The sequence below is a fragment of the Grammomys surdaster genome, unplaced genomic scaffold, assembly GCF_004785775.1.
Source record: "Grammomys surdaster isolate TR1022 unplaced genomic scaffold, NIH_TR_1.0 330, whole genome shotgun sequence".
Classification (NCBI taxonomy): domain Eukaryota; kingdom Metazoa; phylum Chordata; class Mammalia; order Rodentia; family Muridae; genus Grammomys; species Grammomys surdaster.
In genome coordinates, this window is record NW_021604749.1 from 2,802,752 (window position 1) to 2,828,014 (window position 25,263).

Here is a 25,263-nt window from a genome sequence, read left to right on the forward strand (position 1 = left end):
AGCAATTTTGCTTTCTTTTTGTGGTGTTAAAGATTAAACGCAGGGCCTCATACATGGCAGGCAAGCACCGCTTCTGTGCCACAACTCTAGATATTTGCAATTTTTAAAAACAGTAGCCCCATGCTTAGGCTACCCATTAACCAAGCAAATCGATTTTTGGAAATGAGATATAGGTATCGATATTTTTAAAGGTCTTTATCTTATTTCAAGATGCACCAACATTTGAAACCACTGAGTGGTGATGATCAAAGATACAAAGACATTGCTTCCTATGAGCACAGGTGCCAGAAGGTGAGACCAGAAAGATAGCACCCAACCAGGTCACAGGTGCAATGTAGATTTACCAAGAGGCTCTTGTACAGTAGATGACAGAGAGATAATGAAACTCTTAAGGCAGGAGATTAACATACTTAGGTGTTGCTTTGGGATCACAATGCAGGCATTAAAAAACTTGTCCCCCTCACCTTTCCACCCCACCCCCATGAGTTCTCAACTTGGAATCAGGAAAGGAAACTTTCATTTTGTATTTCTTAATAGACTTAAAGATTTCTCCAATTCTTATTATTATGCTACTTCCAAAAGTAAAGGCAAATCCATATACATGTAAGGACCAAATAAATAAATAAAAATAATTATAAGTAAGGAAAGCACATCTCCCCCAAGATATGCGTACGAATACATGCAATCTTCCTATGAGTTTTGAATTCAGCTGAAGATGGCTTTGAAGTGAGGCCAGGAGCATGAGAATCACACTCAAGGGTTTGAGCTAAAGAACAATATGACTCCAGACACCACAGAGCTCTGAACACAGGGAAGCTGCCCAAGGCAACTCCACGCTGCTGACATGAAACTCTCCTCTGAGTTCCAATGTGTATTAGCTGGTAGGAGTGGAAGTCGAGAGAAAAAAAACTGCAAAAATTTAATTAAATAATGTTTTACATATTTTTTTCCTTTGGACTCAATTCAGTCACAAATGAAATAGCAGTTGCCTGGGATTTCCACAACATTAATTAATTCAAACAAGAAAAAAAATGAATCAGAACCAGAAACTTATTTATTATGCCCTTATTTCCTTTAAGATCTCAAAAGTCTCAAGGTCTCCTGTGATCACAGGAGTTTGCATTTCTAAGACTTGGGTATATCCAATTTAAAATGGATTAAAACATCCTCCCAGACATAATAGTAATGGGAAGATATTTGTTTTCATTAATTTCTCTTTACCATACTTTTAGTGGAAACTTTTTTTCTTTTAAGCGACAGTAATAAGACTTGAAAATAGTAACATGGCCGAGGAATGAGGGCCTCTGAAAATACCTTATAGATAAATTGGGCTTCATCCTCTTTGCATAGTAAAATGTGGATGACCTGTGTTTAGAGATGGTGTCCATCACCTTTAGTCCCTGGCAGAGGGGAAAAAGGAAGGCGTACCTGTCCATATTAGCTGAGTCAGTTAGAGCAGCATATCCAGGGAAAGCAGAAAAGAGGGAATTGAACATTATCTGGAGTGGAATACAGAGATTCTAAGTTCTAGTCCTGATTCTACCAGAGGTCAGTCTCATGATGGGCACTTCCTTCAGTCCATCTCTACGCTGTACCAGCAGTATAAAACAATGTGGTGGTAATGTGTCCGTTTTAAAATCATTGAGGTTTCACAATGTCCCACACTTTGTGTCTTTTTTTATCTTTTATTTATCTTTTCATTCTTATTCATTCATCCTGTACTCATATGTTTCTTTTTATATTCATTCATATATCTGTGAATAATGGAGAAGTGGAAAATGATTTGAACTTCCTGGAAGAGTCACACTTGTTGAATGGAACCATCCTCTGATATCTGCTATGTGTCTCTGGTGCAATTTCTGCTGCTCAGACAATTCCAAGAGTTAGCTGCTGTGGGTCAGCCATGGGCACTGTTGCCATGGGTTCTCTCTGATAGTGCAGTTCAGTTTCTGACCTCCTTTCTCTGTCACCTGTGCAACATCAGCGATGGCTGGTCATACCAACATCTGCTACAGCAGTGTAATTTCTTACAGAAGATAAGGTGCATTTCATTTATGATGATGAAGCCTCAACTCTCCCCTTTATCCATGTGTTTTGTTCTTTCCCTAAGATTGTTTAAACTTTCTTTTTTTTTAATTCTCAGAGGCACTCACACATGTGCCATAGTCTAAGCTCCATGTTCATTTTGACTGATTTTTTTTTAGCATTTTTTTCAAGTGAATTTGTTGGATAACAATTTTTCTTGGATGACACATTTTTTCTTTCCTTTTTCTTTTCTCATTTTTTAGTGTCACTCACACTTTGATTAACCTTTGCTCTTCTAGGAACAGTGCAGGTTATGTGAGAGAAGACTAACAGGCAGCTAACAGTAATCGATCTGGCATTCTCACATGCGCTCCTCGAGATTCTAGGCATCATCTTTAAGAATCAGCCCTACGTTTTACTGTGTAACTAAGCATGTTGATTTCCTAGGCAGTAAATACAAAGAGTTTGTAAACATAGACAATTAACAGAGATAAGTACAATGATCTGCAACTCCAGTATTGAGTAGGCTCCTGGCTGGGCTAGATAACTCCACGTAAGAGCTGCACAAGCCTGAGCGCTTGAGTTCGAATCCTCGAGCTTCCAATGAAAGGACAGAACCAACTCCTGACACTGTGGTACGTCCGTGGGGGCGTACACTTACATACGCAATAATAGCAATGTGTAACGTTTAAAAGGAAGCAGCCTCATTACTGTTTGGTGTGATTTGTGTGCAGCTGATGTCATATCATAGTTGTACCTTCTGGTTTTTCAGTTTCATTTCTTGCTAGCTTATAATGGCTCAGAGTAGTCACCATGACCATCCAGTCCTGAGCTGTCCCCTGAGCTGAGGGTCTGCTGGTCTGTTGTCTTCTTGCCTCTGTACCACACCTGCTGCCTTCCAAACTTTTGTATCTGCATTTGAGTTTCCTGTATTTACCTTTGTTTCCAGACTTAAAGTTTTTAATTGCTCTTTGATTGTTATTTTTGCCTTTAGCAAGATCAGTTCTCCTCTACTCCAAGCTTCTATTTGCATTTGGCTGTGACCTGCCAAATTAGATAAAAATAGGGAAAATGCATTAAACGAGCTTCTTCCATTGCCAAACACTGATATATGTTTGCACAGGAATTTCACCATTCATTTTTCAATACTTAAAACATTTATTTTTATCATTCTTAATTATGTGCGTATATATGTTCATGGGGATATGTGTGTGAGAATGTAGTGCCTGTCAAGGCCAGAAGCATCAGAGCCCCTAGCCCCTAGAGCTGGAGTTACAGATAAATGGTGAGCCACCTGGCATGGATGCTAGGAATCTTCTGGAAAAACAAGTACTCTTAATTCTTGAACTAACTCTGCAGCCCTGGTTTTCAATTTTTAAACAGTTATTCCTTTTTTTTTTTCAAGTAGCAGAGAACTAGAACTAAGAACTCAGCATATGCCAGGCACTGTGCTGAGGACCTTCCATATACACTCTGGGGTTTATCCCTGCAATAGTCCAGCAAGGTATACCATTTCCTCCTTGTACATGAAAACTCACAGGCTCAGAGAAGTTGAATATCCTGACTGTATTGCTGATACATATTAGAAGCAGAATTTGAACCCAGGTGTGTTTCTCAAGAAAATGGAAAGAATACAGTGACATTTAAGTAGAGTAAGTAGATTGAACTGAGAGGACTCTCCTTTAAGGAGAGAAATAAGCTCTTAACATATGACCTTGAGATATTTCTTTGGCATCTGCATCCGTTCTGATTCTCACCAGCACCACAGTGTTACTGCTGGTACACTGTGAAGGGGTGTCAGCAGCTTGGTATTCAGGACAAACAGATTATGAAAGGACCTTCACAGCCCTTGGCCAGGAAGGAACACCCTCCTCCTGTATGCAGTGTGAAGCTTTTTAGGACTTGCCAATCCCAGAATCCCAAGCGCACCTTTGCTGTGTTTCTCATATCAGGCATATGATTCATGATTTGTAAAGAAGCTGATGATCTCTAGGAGCAAGGCACTGATCCTAACAACGCGCTTCTCAGCGAGAAACAGATGTTAACCTCTTTATATGCATCTAAATGAGACAGGGTTGGTCTCAGAGAGCAGTCTCTGAAGTTCCTCTTTCCAGGTTCAAATGCTAACTCACTGTGGCTGTATACTCAGGGAAGTTCATGTGTGTATCTGACTTCTCTTATGAATGAATATTAGGGATAGTGGCAGTAAACCTGCTCCTATGACTTACTCCTACATGATTTGATTTTAGAACCAAAGAAGTTAGTGTATGTAAAATAATTAGCATAAAACTTGTATAATATGTGAGTTACAAATATTAGCTATTAAGATTTTAATTTCAATTTTAAACCATTTTTTGAAAACTCAACTCAATATTTGTGAAAATTATTAGTAGTCTCTTAAAAAGCCTTTATTAATCAATATATTTGTTTTTTAATCTAACAAATAATGAACACTTTTTTTTATTCTGTTTTTATTTCTGTTTTTCCTTTTCTTAAAATCTACTCTCAAATTGAGAGTGAAGTTACTGTGAATTCTTTGGTCTTTGCGTCTATTTCTTTGACCTAAACACAGAACAATCTAAAATTCCAAGATTTTATTTAGAGTGGACCCAAAGCTCCAGGTGAAGGGTCATGAATCGCATCTCTCCACCTTGGGATCGTGTCCTACATGATGCGAGCAGCATCTCCTCTACTGTCTCAAAGTGTGAGCTTCCACTGGGCAAATTGGACAGGAGTATAGTCTTGTTCAGCAGCCTACTTAAGTGTTGAACCATCATTCCATGTTCATCTGACACTTTACTATTGGAAGAAAGTGGCAAATAGTATTGAACTACTCCCTCCTCTGTAGTGTGAATGTGCAAAACAAAGATAAAAGCTATGTTTTCTTCGTGGAAGGGTGTGGAGGCAGACAGTAATTTCAAATAGAAATAATGAGACTTCCAATTGCGATTGAGACTCCTAATGAGGACACTGTGGCCATCAGAGGAAGAAGGAAAGAAGTTCATTCCTGAAAGAGAGGTATTGAAGTCAACATTAGACTGTTGTATGTACAGGCGCCTGGGATGCTGCTGTTAGTGGAGATGTAACTGTTTGACAGAGGTGCTGTCTGCATATTTCCGTGATGGCTCCAAGCGGAGCAATGCTTGCAATTAGCAGAGTAAAAATCCAATGTTCTGTTAGACAAAGACTTTTGCTTCTTGGGTCTGTTGCTTCTCTGTTATACCAAATAATTTCAAGAGTTGGCTTATTATAATAGTAATTTAGTGACATTGACCTACAGGAAGAGTTACCAGATTCTGATGAACATGTATAGAGCTTTTTTTTTCCCCAACCAACCTCCCTTTAACCTCCTACCCCAACCCCCACCATGAAGCATTGTTCAATCTTGCTGTCACTTTTGGGTAGTATTTAAACATTTATTTTTAGGAGTTTGGCTCAGTGTGTATATGCCTGTGTGTGTGCTTGTGTGTACCTGTTTGGGCATATATTTGGACTGGGGAGAGGTGGAGAGAAATTGAAATTTTGAGGGGATAGAAGTCAGAGATAGTTGATACAGAAGAGTGGAAATTTAAAGAGAAAAATAAAAGGTTTTCAATGTTTTCTTCCAGTTAGAAAAATGAAACTGGCTGCATGATGCATATTTCCACAAAGAGTACTTATGAATGTAATGTGGAAATTATAAGAGCAAGCAGACTTTCTAGAAATGGGAGAAAAAAAAGATATGATCAAAAAACTAGGCAGAGGTAAAGAAAACACTTTTTAAACATAATTTGAAGCATGGTTCTCAGCTGGGACAAAGTTTTAACAGAACAGGCTGGGCCATTTATAGATTACAACACTTTTAATTTCGTCAGTGTTACAAAGTGTTGATGTTGATAAAGAATTTGTTGATGCTGTATCGGTTTCTCCACGTGGAGAAGTGCTCCAGAGTGATTAGCCTACTTTGGGCTGGTAGCCAGAAGACAGAAACTGGGTCCCAGGCTTTCTGAAATAGGAGAAAGGTGCCATTGCTAAACTTTCACTCGATGTACCAAAATCCCCGTGACCAAGGGTGGTCACTTTTTTTTATTTCTTTTGAAGTTTTTAGTGGTTTTACCAACATTAACATCTTCATGTCTTATTGATTAAATTAACACTACTTTCAAAGTCATGCCAGGGCCTAAAGTCACCTTGCTATATACAAATTTGTGCAGCAATTTAAAAGTTCAATCATTTGTTTCTTTATGCTTCAAGCCAAGGGTCTAAGACCCAGAGGACCTACCTGGTGTTCGGGAAGGCATGCTTGGGGGTCAGGCCAGGACTTTGAAAAGCAAAGCCTCCTGTCAAACAGCTGGCCCTGGCTGAGGTTTGCTTTTTGTCCCATGTAAAGTGACCTTTTGCCAGCACAGTCTATCACCTATTGCACCATCTCACAGAAGTCTTACTCATCCCTCTGCCTTGCTGCAGGCAGTTGACATGGGTGACCATGGTTGGCCTCACTCACAGTTTGATATAGCTGGAGGCTACATGGAGGCATGCATGCTGCACTTTAAGTGAAGGTTTTTGAAATCTTCTTGTTACCATACAAATTAATGTACTTCACTATTACACTTGCACATGTACTTTGTTTCTGTGAATCTCCTTCTCCAACAGAACACACCGATAGATTCCTGAACTTTACTTTGCTTAGAACTGTCATTTTGTGGTATCAGTTTGGTAATAAGTCAGCTTATTATTTAATTTTTGTTAGTAAGTATAATTACGGGCTTTTAAAAGTTAGTTGGTACAATAGTTTTGAAGAAAAGGATAAAATTCAGTCTTTTTCATTGATTATTTTCTACTTCAAAGTGCTCCGTGATTATTAGGGAAAATCAGAAAATATAAAAAGGAAACTAAAATTGAGGAACCTTCAAGGGTGATATTGAGAAATAGTGCAGTGCTTAATAGAATATATTTTAGGAGATTTTATACTTAGGTATTCATATTTATAGAAGAAAATGAAACTCTATTGAATACTGATATTTTGTAAAGTTCTTCAATTTGAAAAATAAACATTGTTCTATGCAGTTACTGTGAAGGAATTATAAAACATGGTACAGACAAAAATAATTTTGAAATCTTAAGTTAACTACCCAGAGATTTTAATGGTTATCATGCTTTATTTCATCCCCTTGCAAATTTTTTTAAATAATTTTTTTTATAAGTTGCCTTGGTCATGACAATTTATGTTTCCTTTTATTTCATTTTTATTTATTTATTTTTTGAGATAGAGTTTTTTGTGTAGTCCTGGCTGTCCTGAAACTCAGAGATCTGCCTGCCTCTGCCTCCTGAGTGCCGGGATTAAAGGTATGTACACCACCACCACCCAGCTCCCCTTGCAAAACTTACATTATAAAATTCATATAACTTCATCCTTAGGCCAGATGACTGCATTGACACTATTTCATAATCAGCCGAGTCATGGTTCTTTGTAGTTACATTACTTTCTAACTTTTTTTTTTTGTGAATAAAAATGTATCCACAAGCCCACTGCCATGTCCAAGGAATAGAATTTTGGTACCAGCACATATTGCCACTAGGTGTGAGATACATTTTGAACATTTGCACCTCATTAGAATTTCCCCACACATTACTAAATGCTCTTCCTCACAAATGTCTTTTTTTCCTAAATGAATGCATAATCTGTAGAAAAGTAACAGGTACTGCACAGGAGAAGTTCCGAGAAAGTATAAAAAGTTAAGAAAAACAACCTGCTTCTCTGGTCCCATTATAACCATCGTCAGGCAGATACGTGTTTTGATTTGTAAAATTTTCTACCTATCTGTATAACTATCAAACCCATCTGTTTATCTTTGGTTTATTGATCACCTATCAATCATTTACATTTATCTATATTCTATATATTTAAAAAATAACAATAGGATCAAATAGTAGGAAATGAAAAGCATCATTTTGTGTGTGTGTGTCTGTGTGTGTGTGTGTGTAAATGTGTGGAGGTCAGAGGACAACCTGAAGGAGTTCTCTCCTTCTGCCTTGTGGATCTAGGGGACTGAGCTCAGGTTCCAGGCTCAATGGCAAGTGCTTTACCTGCTGAGCCTTCTCACCAGCCCTACTTGATTACTTTTCAATAGTTCATGCTGTCTTCCTGCGGGCATTGTACAGGTTTGCTGATAGCTATAGTTAAGGCTACTTCTAAGTTTCTGTTGTTATTAGCAACATCTTATTAAGCCCCACCACAGCTCAATTGCTGCACACTGCAATTATTGCTTCAGTTTAAATTCTCAGAAATGCACTTCTGGCTGATCCTCATTAAAGATGTTTGACATGTATTTTCAAAATGCCTTCCAGAGAGGCTCAGTCAGCTCACTCTTAAGCCTAGTATGTGAGACCACTTTACCATATCTCTACCAACACACTGTCACTGTTTTAACCACGGTCAGTGTAACATGTAGAAAGTGATAGCTCATTTATAGAATAATTTACATTTATCTGAGTAATAGTTAAATGGAATACTTCATCATTTTTTGGACTATCTGAATGTCTTTCTTTTAAAAAGTACCTTTCACGCTCATGTCTGTATGTCATCAGATGTTGCAAGGATCAAATGAATAAATACATATATATAAAAATATTTTAGATAGCTGAATACAAAGAAATATGTTAGTCAAATGAATATTAGCTATTGATTCTTCTTTGTAGGAAATATTTACTTATATGTTAAAAATCTTAGATGGTGAAGATGCTTTTGCTTTTGTATTTTTTTTTTTTGAAGGAAGAGTCTCATTATATTCCTAGATGGCCTGGAGTCCCTGGACTCAGGGGATGAGCTCATTTCAGACTTCTCAGTATCTGAACCATAGAGCATACAATCCATGCCAAATTAGAACTTATTGGTGATTGATCCAGCCAGATTACTCCTGTAATTCTTTTTTAAACAAGGTCTCCCCATGTAGCCATAGTTGGCTTGAGACTCACTATGTAGGCCAAGTAGTCTTGAAATCACAGAGATCCTCCTGAATGCTGGGATTGAAGTGTGTACCACCATGGCTAGCACGATCCATCTAGCAAGTTTTCCCTGTGTAGCCCTGGCTGTCCTGGAACCCACTTCGTAGACCAGGCTGGCCTCAAACTCACAGAGATCTGCCTGCCTCTGCCTCCTAAGTGGTAGGATTAAAGTCATGTGCTACTATGTCTAGTGTATAATCCATCTTTTAATGTTAAATTTATTATAAAGTTCTTAGAGGCATTTGGATCTACTTCTCAATTTATTTTGTTTAATCTGTCTACTCTTTGACAAACTTTAATAGTTTTCATATTATTTGAGCTGAATTATCATCACTCATAGTTTTTCAGTACTGGAGACTCAACTTAGGCCTTCAATGTGCTGGGAAACCACTGAACCACTGGGCTACATTCCTGCATGTGCATGAACCCTAGTCATGTTACCAAATCTCTTTCTCTGGTTCCCTTAAAAAAACTGCTTAGATTTGCAATTTTAGTAGAATTGTATAAAATGTGTAAAACAAGCTGCCATAGTAATCTTTTCAATTTAAATGAAAATGAATTCTTAGATATTTCAAATCTAGTTCCCTCCTGTAGGATGTGGTGAAGGATCTCTTGAGTGTATGAGTTCTAGGCTAGCCTAGATTATGGTACAGAGTAGCAAGCTGATTGCCTGGGTGTCTGTGCTGATTCACACTCTTAACAATGGTTTCAGACCAAGTGGCTCTGACCAGCTTCTCCTCTGTTCCCCACAAACCCAGTGCCACTCCCTAATGAGTTTGTGTTGTTGAAAAGAAACATTTTTACATTTAGAGTGTGCTAATACTTTCTAAGTATGGACGAGATAGACAGCATGTCAAGCTTGTGTGGAGAGTGAAGCCTTCCCTTCCTTGCTACAGCTGCGTGTGAGACAACCAACGGTGCTGGGGCTGCGTGTACTTGGGTGGGGTCACATGTGCAATACAGCAGATAACGGCAAGGAAGAAAGAACCCCAGCGATTGTGATTTTACCATCATGTCTTCTGGGGGCAAGCTTTTGTCTATCTTAAATTGTTTCATACTTATGAGGATAGTTGTGATCTTCTGGTAAGAACAAATGTTGCTCGCTTATGTAGTTTCCTCCCTCCAAAGTGTCCCCTTCCCCCAAATATTCCTGCCCTCTGCTTTTATGACACATCTGTTCTGAAATCTCCTTTCTCTTCTTTTATGATAGTTTTATGAGATAAGTTTTGATGAAACCAGAATGCCATTACCCTACCTGTAGCTTGTGTAAGTTCTGCATGTGTGAGGAGCCAGTGTTCATGGTGTGAGCTAGCAAAGTGTGAAGAGGTTTTGAAAAGTGTTTGTTACTAGTATGTTTCTTTTTTATATATATTTGAGGTTTCTTTTTCAAATAAATTGATGAACTTTTTCTCAGTGAAAGCTACTGACAGCAGTAATTGTTTGAAGTTCCAGAATATATTTTCAAGCTTCACTCCTAAAACCCCATTAGTCACAATGTTGCACTAACTTTTATCCTATTAATGTGGTATACGGTTTCTTAAGCTTGTACTCTTCTTGCCTCATCTTCTCAGGTCCTGGGACTGTATATGTTGCTACCATGCCACACCCATCCTATATATCTGACCATGGTTGTCTCCTTTTCTAAATTCAATGACTTGCAAGTGGCAAACAGCAGTCATTACAAAAATAAGGAGTGGAGAGAGGTATGGAGAAAAAGGAAGGTATGATAGGCGAAACAGCATTACAGATGGGCATCCCTTTAAAAAAGTTGACCCCAAACACTATTTTATTTTGGTGTTTCTTGGATTTCAAGGTTGAATAATTTTTCTGTCACATTAGACTTTTTTGTTTGTTTTTTATATTATACACATATCTCCTCATTTGTCTTTAACATTGAATTTTAAAAGGTTGATTTATTCTTATTCAATCTGTATGAATGTTTGGTTGCATGTATGTATGGTCATCATGTGCATGCATTGCTTATGGGCATCAGGAAAATGTGTCAGATCCCGAAACTGGAGTTATAGGCTGTCATGAGCCACCATGTGGGTGCTGGGACTGGAAGCCAGGTTCTCTGTAGAAGCCAGTGCTCTGAATGACTGAGCTGTTTCCTACTCTAGATCCCACCATTATAACTTTGCAAAGTGAATCTCATTGTGACAGATCTAAGCAGAGGCTGAGAAATAAATCAAAGTGCTGACTATGAAAAGATGTAACAACATTAATACTGAATTATAATTTTCTGTTTTAAAAATGTATCCCATATGTTATTTGAAGTGCCATATATTGTGTTGCTGTAAAGTTAATTTTTAAAATTAGTTTGACATGCATAATCACAATTTTATCTTACAAACCACTAAGAATGAAGAAGTTTGGAAAGAAAAGCTGCAGACCTGGGAATAGGTGACAGTGTAAGTCAGAGTTTCTGCTGTCAGAAGTGAAGATGCTAATGAACTGAGAAGTCAGGTCGAGTCCCTCATGATGGCAGCATCTGAATAGTTTTCCTATGTTCTTGGTAGACTTTTGTGGAGTTTCAACATTTCATAAGTGTTAAGTCTCAGATGTGTGCACAGAAGCCTTAAGACACTGAGGGATGAAAGATTCATGAAGAACTCAGAGAAGAAGAGCTAGCTTTCTATGCTTTAAGGTAGTGTGCACAGGGCGATGTGGAAGGGTTTGGAAATAGATGCTGGGAGTGGGGTTGATTGAGTTAAACATGGATCAGAGAGGCGGTATTTACATTAGTCAAGATAGATACCCTCCTCCCCTCTCTCCCTCTCCCCTCCCCTTTTCCCCTTTCCTTACTTTCCTGCTCTTTCTATTCCTTTCCCTTCCTTTGCCTATTCACCCCTCCCCTTCTCTCTTCCTCTCTTTTCCTCTCCCTTCTCCCTTCCCCTTTCTTTGCTCTTTCTTCCTCTCCTTTTCCTTCTTACTCCTTCTTTACTCTTTTCCTTTCCTTTCTCCTCCTCTGTTCCATGTTCCTTCTACCTCTCTCTAACCCTCATTTTCTTCCTTATCTTTCCTTCCCTTCTCCCCTTTCCTCTCTTCCCCATCTCCCCTTCCTTCTTTCAAGCACACTCTATAGTACCTAGGGTTTTACATAGTTTTGAAAACTGTGTGTGCGTGTGCGTGTGCACATGTAGAAATCAGAGAAAAACTTGCAGGTGTTATTAGTTTTCACTTTTCACTATGTGGGTTCAGAGTTAGAACCCAGGTTGTCAGGACTGGGAGCAAGTACTTTTAGCTGCTAAGTCATCTGTTTGTATGTATGCATTTATTTATAATTTTTTTGTACATTTGGGTTTAAAATTTTCAGAATTAAGCACATTTAGACCATGTAAACTCAAATTATTGAGATAAAAATTCGCTAGTCATGGGATGTGCTTGTGGAAATGATAGAAACCCACCAATTAAATGTGCAAAGACAGATAATTACTTGTAAGGCTCACTATTCCCTGCTAGGAAGAGAGCTTTACAGATGGCAACAGTTATCTAAGTGGGATTCTTAATTTATTTGGGAGTAAGAGAGTAGCACAGAGAAGGAAGTTAGACCCAAGGGATGAGAAAAATGTATGAGAGGAAGAGTGGGATGTCTGCTTTGGACACCTAATCTATAATCTATTGGTCTGTGTGTAGATATGAGCATCACGACTTGTCCTTGGAGGCTGTTACTGAATGCAGAGACTGTGTGGACTATAGCTCAGAGGTTTGGTGTTATTACCAGTGTTTTGTGGTGAGACTGTATCTTTGTGTACTGCTGCTTGTGGGTGGCACATGTACTGTCACAGTTCTGGGAATGTCATTATGTACACTGTCACCTTGCCCCCCATCCTCACCCCACTATGAACTACATTTGTAAGGACTTTTGAGAAAGTGTTTGTGTCATAAGTACCAGCATGGCAAATTTCAAACATTGTTTCCATTGCTAATGTGCATTTTTACAGCATCCAGTGAAGGACATAAATGAAATATCTTCAAGGTAATGGGTAGGGCTTCACAATAAGGGAATGTTAGACTCTAATTTCTTCTCTCTAGGTTTTTGGCAGGTGATATCCTATTTATGACTAATCTAAGCTGGACACCCCTCTCTCCTTTTTAAATTACCATTTCAAAGAGAGTTGAGGGATTCCTAACTCTCCGGTCACTGTCCTCCACATTTGCCCTGCCTTGAGAGTGCAGCTCCTTGTGACCAGGACCCACTGCTGCTTCCTTGGAGTCAGCCCCTGTCTCTCAATGCTGGGCTTATCTTTCAGTGATATTTGAAGGAGTGGTCTTTCCAACAAAGTCCACTCTTAGTTATCAGCCCAAGTCTTTGTTATTGTGTGCTGTCTTTTCTTACAGTGATGCTTCTGATTGATTGTCCCTCGATTGAAAAGCCTGCTATCTGATCCCACTTTCCTGTTCTTTTTGCTTTTCTTCCAATGCTATTCATTTATCATCATTTCTTCTCTCTTAGAGTACACACACTATTATACAATTTTTAAAAAGTCTTTAATATACTTTGGTATAGTTTAGTACCTCACATGGTATAGTTAGATAAGGGGACCACTGGACTTAGAAACTTACTTTTTAAAAAAGTTCTGTGTTACTTACTATGGTCATTTTGAGTAATTTGGCATTTGCAATCTGTATCTTTACTAGATTTAATAATATAGATTGGAGGCTGGGATTTTATCTGTTGGCAATGTAAGCATGATAAACTAATTAATCTTTAAAACCCATTTTTTTAAACTACCAACAAACAAATCTTGAGAAACAAAGCGGGGCATGGTGGCACCTGCTTGCAATCCCAGGTTGGATCTCTGGGCGAGTTGGCCAGTCTAGCCTAACTTGGCAAGTTCTAGGCCAGTAAGAAAGCAAAGGTCAGAGCAATGAGATAGTTCAGTGTTACCAAGCCTGATGACTTGAGTTTGATCCTTGGGACCCACATAGTTGGAGAGGATCCATACTAGTGGTGTCTCCACCAATCTTGTGCCAGGATACATGCATCTGAGCACACACAATAAATAACTAGAATGTTAAAAAAAAAAGAAGAAGAAGAACCAGTAATGCCCGAGGAATCACAGCTGAGGTTGTCTTCCTTATGCTCCTAAACAGAACAGGCACACACATTTAAACACACACACACACACACACACACCCCACAAATAGATAATCAACCATCCAATCAAATATTATTGAATTAAAGAGATTTTTTCTTAGGTAAGTTTGTAATATTGACCAATCAAGGAAGTAATATAATCAATTAAAGTAGTGTAAGTGACTGAATTTGGAGTTTTATATGTCATTTAACAAATACTCTTATACTAATGATAGCTAAGATCTATACTTATCTCTGGACAAGATACTGTGCTGAAGATGTGTAAACATGGTGCATAGTTTAATCTTTTATGTAATTTCCACGAGCTATGTTTTATTTTATGATTTTTTTTGATACAGAATATGAGACACAGAGGTCAAGTATGATCTCAAAGCTGGTAGGAGAAGAATGAGTCATAGCAGGCAGGCTGTTTAGAGTGCTAGGCTAGAGAGGTCTGTTGGTGTTGGGTTGTTAAGTGTGAGATTTCGGTAGGAAAGGTGATGGTCTCTATTGGAGTTCAGGGTGAAGTCAAGATCACATGTAGATGAATTTAGGATGTGTGTTGCACAGTATTTCCATCTGTGCATGTATCCACTCATTCTTTGGAATTTAGAGTTTCTTTTTCTTTCTTTTCTTTCTTTCTTTTGTTTTTCCCCTGAGACAGGGTTTCTCTGTGTAGCCCTGGCTGTCCTAGAACTCACTCTGTAGACCAGGCTGGCCTCAAACTCAGAAATCTGCCTGCCTCTGCCTCCCAAGTGCTGGGATTACAGGCATATGTCCATGTCTAATTCCTGCCTAGGTGGCTCTAAGGAGGACTAAGAAGGCTCTGCACTTAGGTGAAGGTTGCCAGTATTTTGATGGTATATTTTCTCACACTTGTCCTGAAAATTTGGTACTTGTGTTACATTTTATCTTGATAGTAGGTTAGGCCTGGAAAAAACACAGAAGAATCAGGACTGTGTTTTGGTAATATTTAAATCCGCATGGCCCAATTTGGCTTGTTCTTATGGGGCCGCCATGTTCCCGTCTAGGCAAGGTCTGAGGCCAAGAGAGCGGTGTGCTCTCACCGCTGCTGCAGCTCAGGGTGGCTAGAAGTACTGGCCCTGGCACCCACGAGATGCCAGCGTGGCAGCCGGCTCTGCCAATCTACCACACTGTCTCCACAAACTTGGCTGAGCCCCATACACGCGATACCTGGTAGAAATGAGACTCTAAAGCTTAATTATTATCCAAAGACTTTATATATATTTAGAAATGCTCAATTAACAATTTGCCCACACAATTAGAGTTGTTTCCCAATATCTAACCTTAAGATATAAATCATTACCCAGGACCGTCCTGGACCCATGCGTGGTTCTCCATGGCTCCTACCTCCCCCCCTCTCTCAGCTCCTCCTTCTCCTCCCTCTCTTCCTCTCCTTACTCCTCCCACATTAGCTCCTCCCAAATTACTGAGTTTGTTGTAAAATGTAGCAGGGTGTGTGGGGGAATATTCTGTTACAGGGCTGTTGCTGTAACTCAGAGGTAGAGTCCTTACCTGTGTGTAGGCCCTAGCTTTGGAAACTGACAAGCACCAAACCCAAAGCAACAGCCACAAAACCCAGATAGAGAGCTTGTAGATGGTAACACCAATGTACAGAAGAACCTCTGCCCTGTTAAAAAGTGATTCATCGCCACGAGCACATTTTTCCTGGTAAATTTGTAAAGAGCCCAATGTAGAAAGGAACTGTGATAGGCCGTAGCTTATGAAGTAATTTGTTCTCTGAGCCACTGAATAATAAAAACAGCAAATTTAGTCCCAGATATAAATCTTCGTCTTGCAATTTGCTTGCAGTGTTCCTTTTCAATATCAGTCTCTTGTCTGCAAATTGGATATAATGTTCCCTATAGCTGTCATAGATGCGAAAAGATTAAGTAAGAAATCCCTTTCATTTCTTTCTCTACTTGAATTCATTCTTTATGACACAAGAAGCATTTCTATATGTGTAGGTTGGTAGAATTGTATGTAGATCATTTTATAATTGGCTCCCTTTGCAGGATGTCAGGAGGTAAGAATGGAGAGACCTCTCTAACCATCCTAGCAGCTGATTAAACACCGTGTGGGAAAACGGGGAAGTAGAAAGGATGGCAGATGAAACCCTGGCAAAGAGAACAGGCTAATCCCAGAGGACATTTGCAACAACCGCCTAGGCCCTTTGGCTAGACTCAGAGCAGTCCAGGGCAAGAGGCCTGCCCCTCAGCACACCATCCAAGCTGTGTGTGTTAAGGCTTGGCTTTAATGAAGTCATGACCACTTGTTCAGCTCTGCATATGGCTGGATGTGATTCCCAGCTGCCCTGTGGGTTAAAGTGTAAACAATGAGTAGATTGTTATGTTCTCCTATTAAGCTCTGAGTGTGATCTCATGTCTGTGCCACATATGTCTACCACTAGAAATGTTCCTGCTCCTGATCTCATGAAAGGGAATTAAAGCTGTGTCTGAAAATGTCTGAATCCATTAGTCTGAGGGCTTTTTGCTCATATTTTTCTTGAAAACAAAGAATGGCATAGAGGTATAAAGAGTCATGAACATGATCAATAGGTGTCAACATACCAAACAGATAATATATGCCAAGATGAACATCTTTTTTTTACATTAATGACACAACTTTTATTTAAAATTTATCTTCAAGATATGTACTACTACATTAAGTTAGTAATACTAAATGAATAACCTTTTATTTTATTTCTTATTTTTTTATTGGATGTTTTATTTACATTTCATATGTTATCCCCTTATTCCATCCCCCACCCACTCAGGAATCCCCTATCCCTTCACCTCTCCTCCTGCTTCTCTGTGGATGTACCCCAACCTACCCACCCCACTCCCACCCCCCCTTCAGATTCCCACCCCCTGGGGCATCCAGCCTTCATGAGACCAAGGATCTCTTCTCCCACCTATGCCCAGCAGGGCCCTCCACTCTTACATATACAGCTGAAGCCATGGATCCTTCCCATGTGGCCTGTGAGTTGAATCTTGGGTATTTCAAGGTTCTGGGCTAATATCCAGTAATCAGTGAGTGAATACCATGTGTGTTCTTTTGTGATTGGCTTACCTCACTCAGGATGATATTTTCTAGTTCCATAGGATGAACATTTTTAACCTCAGGACTAAGACATCCCATACATCTGGCATTTTCTCAGAGTACAACACCCTTATAGTCTACAATCATAAAGAAGGCTGAAAATTCCAGGATCTGAAATGTGTACAGTGCTGGACATGTAACAGAAAACACTTATCTGCAGAACTGATTCTGCCTAATTGCTAGCATGTTAATTAATTACTGTTCTAGTTTTTATTGTTCTATATTGATCAGAAATGCTATGGGCTTACATTTCTAAGTGTAGCATATGTGTGCTGGTCAGTGACAATCTTGAATGTCAGCCCTATAGCCTTCTGCATGACTTGAGACAGAATCAGGTACATCCAGCTGCTACATACAGAAGGCTAGCTGGTTTACCAGCTCCTGGGGATTCAATTGTCTCTGACTCCCATTTCATCACAGGAGGTCTGCGATTACAGATGCATGCATTAGCATGTCTGGCTTTATGTGTGTTCAGAAAACTCAAACTCAGGTCTCTACACTTGGACAGCCCACACTTTAACCACGAAGGAGCCGTCTCTTCAGGCCCTGGAATGATGTTTGTGCTGTTACTGTTTTATATTTCTAATCTTTCATGATGAGAATGCTAAGTGAAGGCCAGGGATTTGAAGTTCTCTAGAAGGAAATATTTACTTTTGATAATGTCAATTAACATTCTAGATAATACAAGGTATCTGTCTAAATTTGTTACTTATTCTTCATAGCAGATCTAAAGTAAAACCATTCCCATTCTACTGATGAGGAAGAGGAGGCTGAAGAAATTTGAATAACCTTTTGAGGTTGCAAAGGACTGGTTTCTTACTAGGATGACCTAATGTCTCTATGATGATGATATTCATGCTGTGCCTCACTGCTTAAGTCTTTCATAAATTCTATGCAAGATGGCTTCCTGATCTCTAGACTTGGTACTAGTTCTGAGTAATAATACTCATGTTACTCTCACTGCATTTTTCCATGTGCGTACATGCGTTCTACCTTTTCCCGTTGATGTTATGTCTGTAAAGCTGTGGGCTCTACCTGGCTGCCATGAAACTGTTATCCCTATTTTCAGATGGGTAGAACTGATAGAGGGTGTTGATTTTCCAGGTCAGACAATTCTCAGAGACAAACCTAGAAATGTCTTGTCTTCAGTTTAGCAATACTATTCAACCTCTGCTGTGTATCCCCAGGGAGGCTGACTTTAACACAGAGCCTGGTGACTGTACAAGTGTCAAAATATTACATTAGCCAGTCTAAGGAGGACTGTTTTTCTTTCCCTAAAAATGCAAGTCTTAGGAAAATTCCCTTGGGGGTAGGGGTGGGGCTTATCCTGCAAGTCCTGCCACTGTATCCAAGGAAAGGATATTCAGATAGAGTTATTATTGTTATGGATTAAGTGTAACAGATTCCTGCTGAGGTCTGTTAGGCCAGGACCTTGGTTTCAGAGCTCTTAAAAATTCTCCAGCTTAATTGAACAGAGAAGTTTGGGGGAGGAAAAAGAGTTAGGTTTGAAAGGGAAACTTTTCTTATAGGCAATGATTACAAATACTGCATGCTAGTATCATTGTATCTTTTCAAACCGTGGAGTAAGGAAAACAATCCATCTATGAATACTTCCTGCTGTCTAGTAACCAGGAAGCCTGGTTCTGTAGTAGGTAGGTATGGTTACTCTTGGGTATTTGTTCTTGGGCCACCATGAAGTAGCTGTGGATTTGGCACAAATTGCTTCCCTTCTCTGATCCGCCCTCACTTGGCAAGCAAGATCATAGAGTTTGACAACTTGTTTTGGTTTATTTTTTTATTTATTTATTTTTTATTGTGAGGCAGGGACTCATGGAGATTGGCTTTAAGTTGGCTAAGCTGAGGCTGGACTCCTCTGTTTCCTGGGTGTTTCGGGTAAATTTTATGTGTACTTTTATCTTTCAATGCTTATCTCTTGATGCCAATTATTGAAATATTAAATGTTAAACCATGTTTCTGATAAGGATAAGCAAAGATATAGAGACTTGCTGCCAAAAAATAAGTTTTAGCAACAGAAGTCCTAAAAATAAAGTCGTAACCTGTTTTTAAGAAAAAAAATACCCCCAACCCCATAATGAACTTGTAAACTAGTCCTAGGCTAGGCTTCAGACATTATCTCTTCCATTCACCTGTCTAGCCACAGGCCATTTATTTAACAATGGGAATCTGCCTCTACATCTCAAACAGTGTTGTCTCTATTTACTTAAGCACTTTTTAAGGTCACTAGACCAAATGTCAGATCTGAGGCTGGAAGGCTCTCCTTTCTGTGAGGAGTGCCTATCCACTGTGGACTGTGCAGTTCATAAACTCTCTCTCTGTTAGCTGTGGCATCATGGAGTTGGAGAATGTCTGGGAGGTGCCTTCACTTGGACTTAAAAAGCTTGTTATGGAAGTGACTTAACCTGCTTTATCTGTGGACTCCAGAATTGTGCCCTGTACATGTGTATCCATATTTACTGATTAATTAATAAGAGAATAGTGAGGAGGATACTTGGGCTAGGCAGCATTTTTCTTGTGCTCACATGTTAGAGTGGCAAGGTGCCTAGCTTCTGGCCATCTCCATGACAGGAGAGAAAGGTGCTCTGGGCTGTTCTGTGTGGCCATTACCGCTCTGGCAACTTCTGAATGAGATATGTGACATGTCGTTGCTCCTTACAGGAATGCCAAAAGTTTCATATTCTGAGAAGAGTCAATGTGCATATTAATTTCTGCTTTCCAGAGAATGTTTGGGGTGTAGAAGGCTTCAGCTCTGTATAGCTTTCTCTGCTTGTACTGTCAGGTTCTCTCTAGATCTTCTTCTTCCTTAAGCAGGATGAGGCACCCCATAGTGTTTCTGTACATGCTTGCTGTATTTTACCTCCTTCTGAGAATTAGTATGTGGTTCCACATGGGGAAGTGGCTGCATTCTCACTTTTCTAGTTTTCTCTGAGCAGAGCAGTGGCAAAGACTCTGTGTCTGTGACACTGCTGCGGTGCTGCTCTGTTGCTTGGCTGCTCCCTAACCTTTGGGGCAGGACGGAGTGAGTTGAGGGAGCAGAGGGGAGGCAGAGCCTAAAGGGGAGTGTTCATTCCTTGCTATTGTTCTCTCAAGAGGAAAGGCCTGGACCTGGCTTGGTCTGGCCACTGTACTTTTCAGTCTCAGTCGCTTTACTTTATGCCTTCTCTTTGTGAGTAGCACAGGGGGCTCCCATTCTTCAAGGGGAACCACATGGGGAAGGAAAAGGTTGGCATTTTTGTTGTTTTCCTTTTTTAAAGGAGACATGAATTTTACTCTCAGCTCCGAGCACTCCACTTGGATGGATATGGGGTGTCATCCTCTCTGAACTTTGTTTGTAGATGACGGTTTTGTGGTGATAACTGATTGTGTGGCAACCACTGAGACACTGGGTAAAGTAGATGAAATAGTATACATACGGGCTGTGAAAACTCTAAATCAGAAAGTTACCTAAACCTGAAGTGCAGTCATTTTTGTTTTCCAGCTTGTGAATTCTTAGGGATTTTGTCTGAAGTGAGACTGGTTTTCTCCTGACTTTTGCAACTACCTCCTCAAGCAGAAGCCAGTTGGTGCTCAGCACTGTCCCAGGCTTTCCTTGGTGTCTTCACCAGCCACTGCTCTGACCCCCTCACAGCTGTTGTGTGTCAGTTCTGAGGAGGGTGCCTTATGCTGGTTTAGGATTACAGAATCTAGTATTGAGTTTCAGTTTTTAGCGAACAATGGCTGCTCGTTCTGAGGTATGCTATACGATTTGGTATATTTCTGAGAGGACGACGTGGGTGCTTTATAATTCACAGAAACTTGTGCAAAAACGGCATACTTGGCACACTCTTTCTTCTTAAAGAGGAATGCATCTCATTTTCTTTATTTCTTATTTTCCCAGCAGTTTCTTTTGATACCTGCTATTTAGATTTTTCCACCCTTCTCTTCACATCTCCACACTGTTTGCAGCAGGAGCAAAGAATGTTTTTACCATTCTTTCCTAAGGTATAAGAATTGCTCAATGTTGGAACAATGTGTTCCAGCAGCATGGAGCTGTGGTACACAGAGGCAGTGTTGAGAAGTAGTTAAGGACGTGCTGACTCTGGTGAGACGTGTGGGTTGTCAGGAGGGAACTTGGACAGATTACTCAGCCTTTTCTTTTTTCTTATTTCCTTCAGTTTCCTTTGTAAAATAGGGTTGAAGAACCTATATCATTGTGTTATATGACAGATGAATTGGTATATATACATACATTCTTATAGAGAATTAGAAATTATTTCTGCAATCATTCTGAAAGTATTCCTATTATTTAAGTACTAAAGTCATTCCATACCTTGTTTATGCAGCTAAGAACCTGACATTTATCTTGGGGGGTGGTTCACACCACACCTGGATTCAATTCTTATACCCTCCTGGAAGCTGAGTGTGAAGTATAGTATATTTGGATGGTACAGATTGCCCAAGGATCCTGCCAGGGATGTACCCCAGTGTTAGCTGTCTGGGCTGGAGGGAACACGACACACAAAGAGAAGAGGAAATAAATATAAGTCAATCTTGATCAAGTTAAATGGCTATTATATAAATAGTTGCAATAGGAAAGTCATGAACCATTGATGCTTTCCTGAAAAGCTTCTGGAGAAGTCAGACTGTTAGCTGAGCTTGGACAGTGGATCTGGAAACAGGAAGGTGTGTGGAAAGCTGAGGGAGTTGGGAGTGAGCAGCTGCTGCCAAACAGAGCAAGGACAGGATGCTGCGTGTTACTTCCTGTGTGGTACCAGTGAAGTTACTTAAGTTCCTGAAGCTTCAGTTTTCTCACCTATAAAGTGGGGACAAGGATGCTTGCCCATGCAAAGCAACTAGTGTAGCTTTTTAGTATGATTTATATTTGGGAAACGGGATCACTTGCAATACACTCCCAACAGCTGAAAGCGTGGGAGTAAGATCCCAGGTATATACCACAGCCAAGCTACTGAACTACTTTAGAGCTTAACATGGATCGTTTGAAAATGAGTTCAGTCTTGTCTTTATTGTTGTTTTGAGACTGTATAGCTCAGGCTGGCCTTGGATTCTGTATCCTCTGGGAAGAAAGATGTGTACCACCTCTCTGTTCCTGTAAAAGGAGATTGATTAGTAGGTCCCTTGCAGAGCTGTTTGGAGACTTAATGAGGTGCTGTGAAGGTAGCTAGTGAGCTTAGCATGCAGTATGCTCTCAAACTCCAGCTACCGCGCCAGCCATTTCTTCTGCTGCTCTGCTTTCTCGCAGATACCTTCTTGGCTGTTATTTGAAGTCTCCCTTCCTTCTGCTATTCTCTTCATCTGTCTTCTTTCAACAGCATTTATCAGCGGTGGCCAGAGATGCTGAACACAGAGGCTTGGAAGAATGTGGAGGTAGAGTAAGTGGTTGGCACCACAAGTCCAGCCGAGCAATGAGGAGCAGATAAGGAAAGGGCAGCTAGACATACATAAGTACCACAGCAGCAGCATAAACACACAAGCACCCCTTTGACTGAGTCATCCTTATTAAGGCCACTGAGGGATTTTCTTCTTAAGAGGAATTTTGACCACACTGCTCCCTTGGTTAAATTTCTTCATCAACATGTTATCTCCCAGAGGGTAAATCCTTACTGCTTGAACTGCATTGAAATCCTTTCTGCTTTGTTGGTTGCCTGTCTTTCCAGACTTTCCCAAGGCACCCTGTATCTCTGCTGCTTTGAACTTTGTTTTCCTCGGGTGCCTTTACACATTATGAAATCTTCTTTTTCTATCACACAAACTTCTACTCATCCTTCAGGAACCCACTGACTGGGACTTCTGTGCCACCTCTGATTTCTTCAGAATGCACTGTTTTCTCTTTTGGGTTTCCAAAGTGTTTCTCTAGAACACCTGCCTATGGATATTGTCTTATAATGATTTATACTCTAGTTCTATTTCTTGCTCTAGTGTAAGGCAAATGGTCCCCAATTTACATGTTCTCAGTTTACACTCTGATATCTTCTATTATGGCACAAAAATGTTGTGCTCTTAGTAGAAGCTGTATTTCAAATTCCACATGCAGTTTCTCTTATCCAAGGTTAGCAGGCTGAGGTGTGGTGAATTCTGACCTTCCTGGCACGGCAGCAAGCCACAGCTCCGACTCAGTCACTCAGTCACAAGATTCTATAGCCAGGACCACAGAGTTGCTAAGCTTTTCTACTTGGTAGGTGAGGTGTATAAAATGCAGTTTTGGCTTGTAAGTTTTTAAGTCATGAGCTCATCGGGTTAAGTTCTGTCACAAGGTAAGGTACATGTGTACCAGATATCACAGTATTATATACGTCTAAGTTTGGTAGTCATGACAGTACATGATATGGAGCAGGCAGTAAAGTTTTTCATGCTAAATAAAAGAGGTGGTGGGCTCAGGGCTGATGATTTCTCAGGTTGCTAGCCAACGTCTGAGGATTACTATAAAGACACTGTCTCATAGATCTTGTCTTGTATGAAGAATTCAGAATGGCAAGGAACATTGTATTTTCCTCTCTCCATCAGGTCAAACAATGAATGGACCTTTTCCTTCAGAACACAATGACAAAGTTTCTAACATTCAAAACGAAACCTAATTTAAAAGTCCCATTAGTTTTCTTTCCTGTGGTGGACTGTTTCCCAGATTATCTAGTTTATAACTTTGGCAGAAGGTGCTGGTCTGTCAGTAGTGCCTCATCTCTGGTTTTCCTGAAGTGTGGAGACACCCTTTGCTTTGCAGTAGTGTGTGTCATGAGAATCTCCTATGGGCAGAACCATCAACACATTCACAATAAAACTGAATTTCCTGTAGCATATCCTTCTTACAATAAAACAATGTAACAATTCTCCTGATATTGTATAATTTGAAAGGGATGGATGGAAGGAAAATGGCGGGAGGTTAGCCTCCCACTCCTGGTTTATTAGCTCTGTGCTGTGTTTCATGCTTTATCAGGATCAAATTTCTTTCAGAAGAAAACTGGCTAATGTGGTCAGAGACATCTTTTGTTCGATCTGTCTCTGGCTATTTTGGGGGAGTAAATCAGCTTTTTTCTGCATACACTCTGCTTGTGAGCTGTAATAAGTGAGTGCATACTGCAGTGCGGTGACCTTCAGCCAACCAGAGAAAGACACCTCTTCTAATCAAAGGCAAAAGCCACGATCTTTCTTGTTGTAACTTACTGTTGACACAAGAAAGGCCAGAGAGATTGACATCAATCTCTATAGAAACCATTAACCAATGCTGAGTAAATCTGCAGCATTGAATCCATATGCATGCTTGCTTTTATTATTCTTGACCTATGGGCACACGTGAGCATTTTGTGGGCTTTGTTTTAAAAGGAATGTTTAAAATGTAGCTAGTTATTATGGGATTTCGTTGGTGAAATAAACTGTTTGGGTAGTCTAAATAAAGGAATCTGTATTATTTTGCATCTCCTAAGCATTATTTGCTTAGGTGTGGCTTGGTTTGATTCCAGATTAGCACACGGCAGAGAGGCTGTTGCTTTAGCTGGGTGTAGCAAAAACCAAGTAATTTTGTACATGTTTTCCAAATGATGTGCAAGTCCTGTGTCATTTGATTCTGTGACTTTTTTTTTTTTTTGCCTTCTATTCTTAAAAAAAAAATCCCTAAAGCCTCAACAATGACTGTGTTGGCTGTAAGGACATGTGTGTCTAAGAGTCTCTTAGATGTCCCAAACTCAGGTTGGTAATACTTGCCAGACAATTGGTGACCGTGTGCTTAGCAGAAACAGGCTCTGTAGTTAGAGCTTCGGTATTTGGAGCTCCTTTTCCTGACTCCCCCACCCTGAAATCTCAACTCTGGTTGAGGAGGGTGAGGAAACAAAAATGCTTTTCATTTCATTCTTTGCTGTACATTTTCCAGTTTGGGTGACTAAAGCCGGCCAGGGTGCCTATTTTTGGAAAGAGGAATTAAGATACTTTGGAGAAAGTACTGCACTGTGTGCTGGCATTCCAGATGGCCAAACTAGAGTAGAACCAAGCCCAAGGTTTTGAGGCTTTCGTGCCAACGATGACCTCATGAGGTCCAGCCTGGAGAA

General features: G+C 40.0%; 1 protein-coding gene across 2 annotated transcripts in view; it reads left to right on the plus strand.

Annotated features, from left to right (window-relative positions):
- Positions 1-25,263, plus strand: part of Sox6 (SRY-box 6) — a 545,917-nt gene that overhangs the window by 184,450 nt on the left and 336,204 nt on the right. The gene's annotated exons all lie outside the window — the stretch shown is intronic.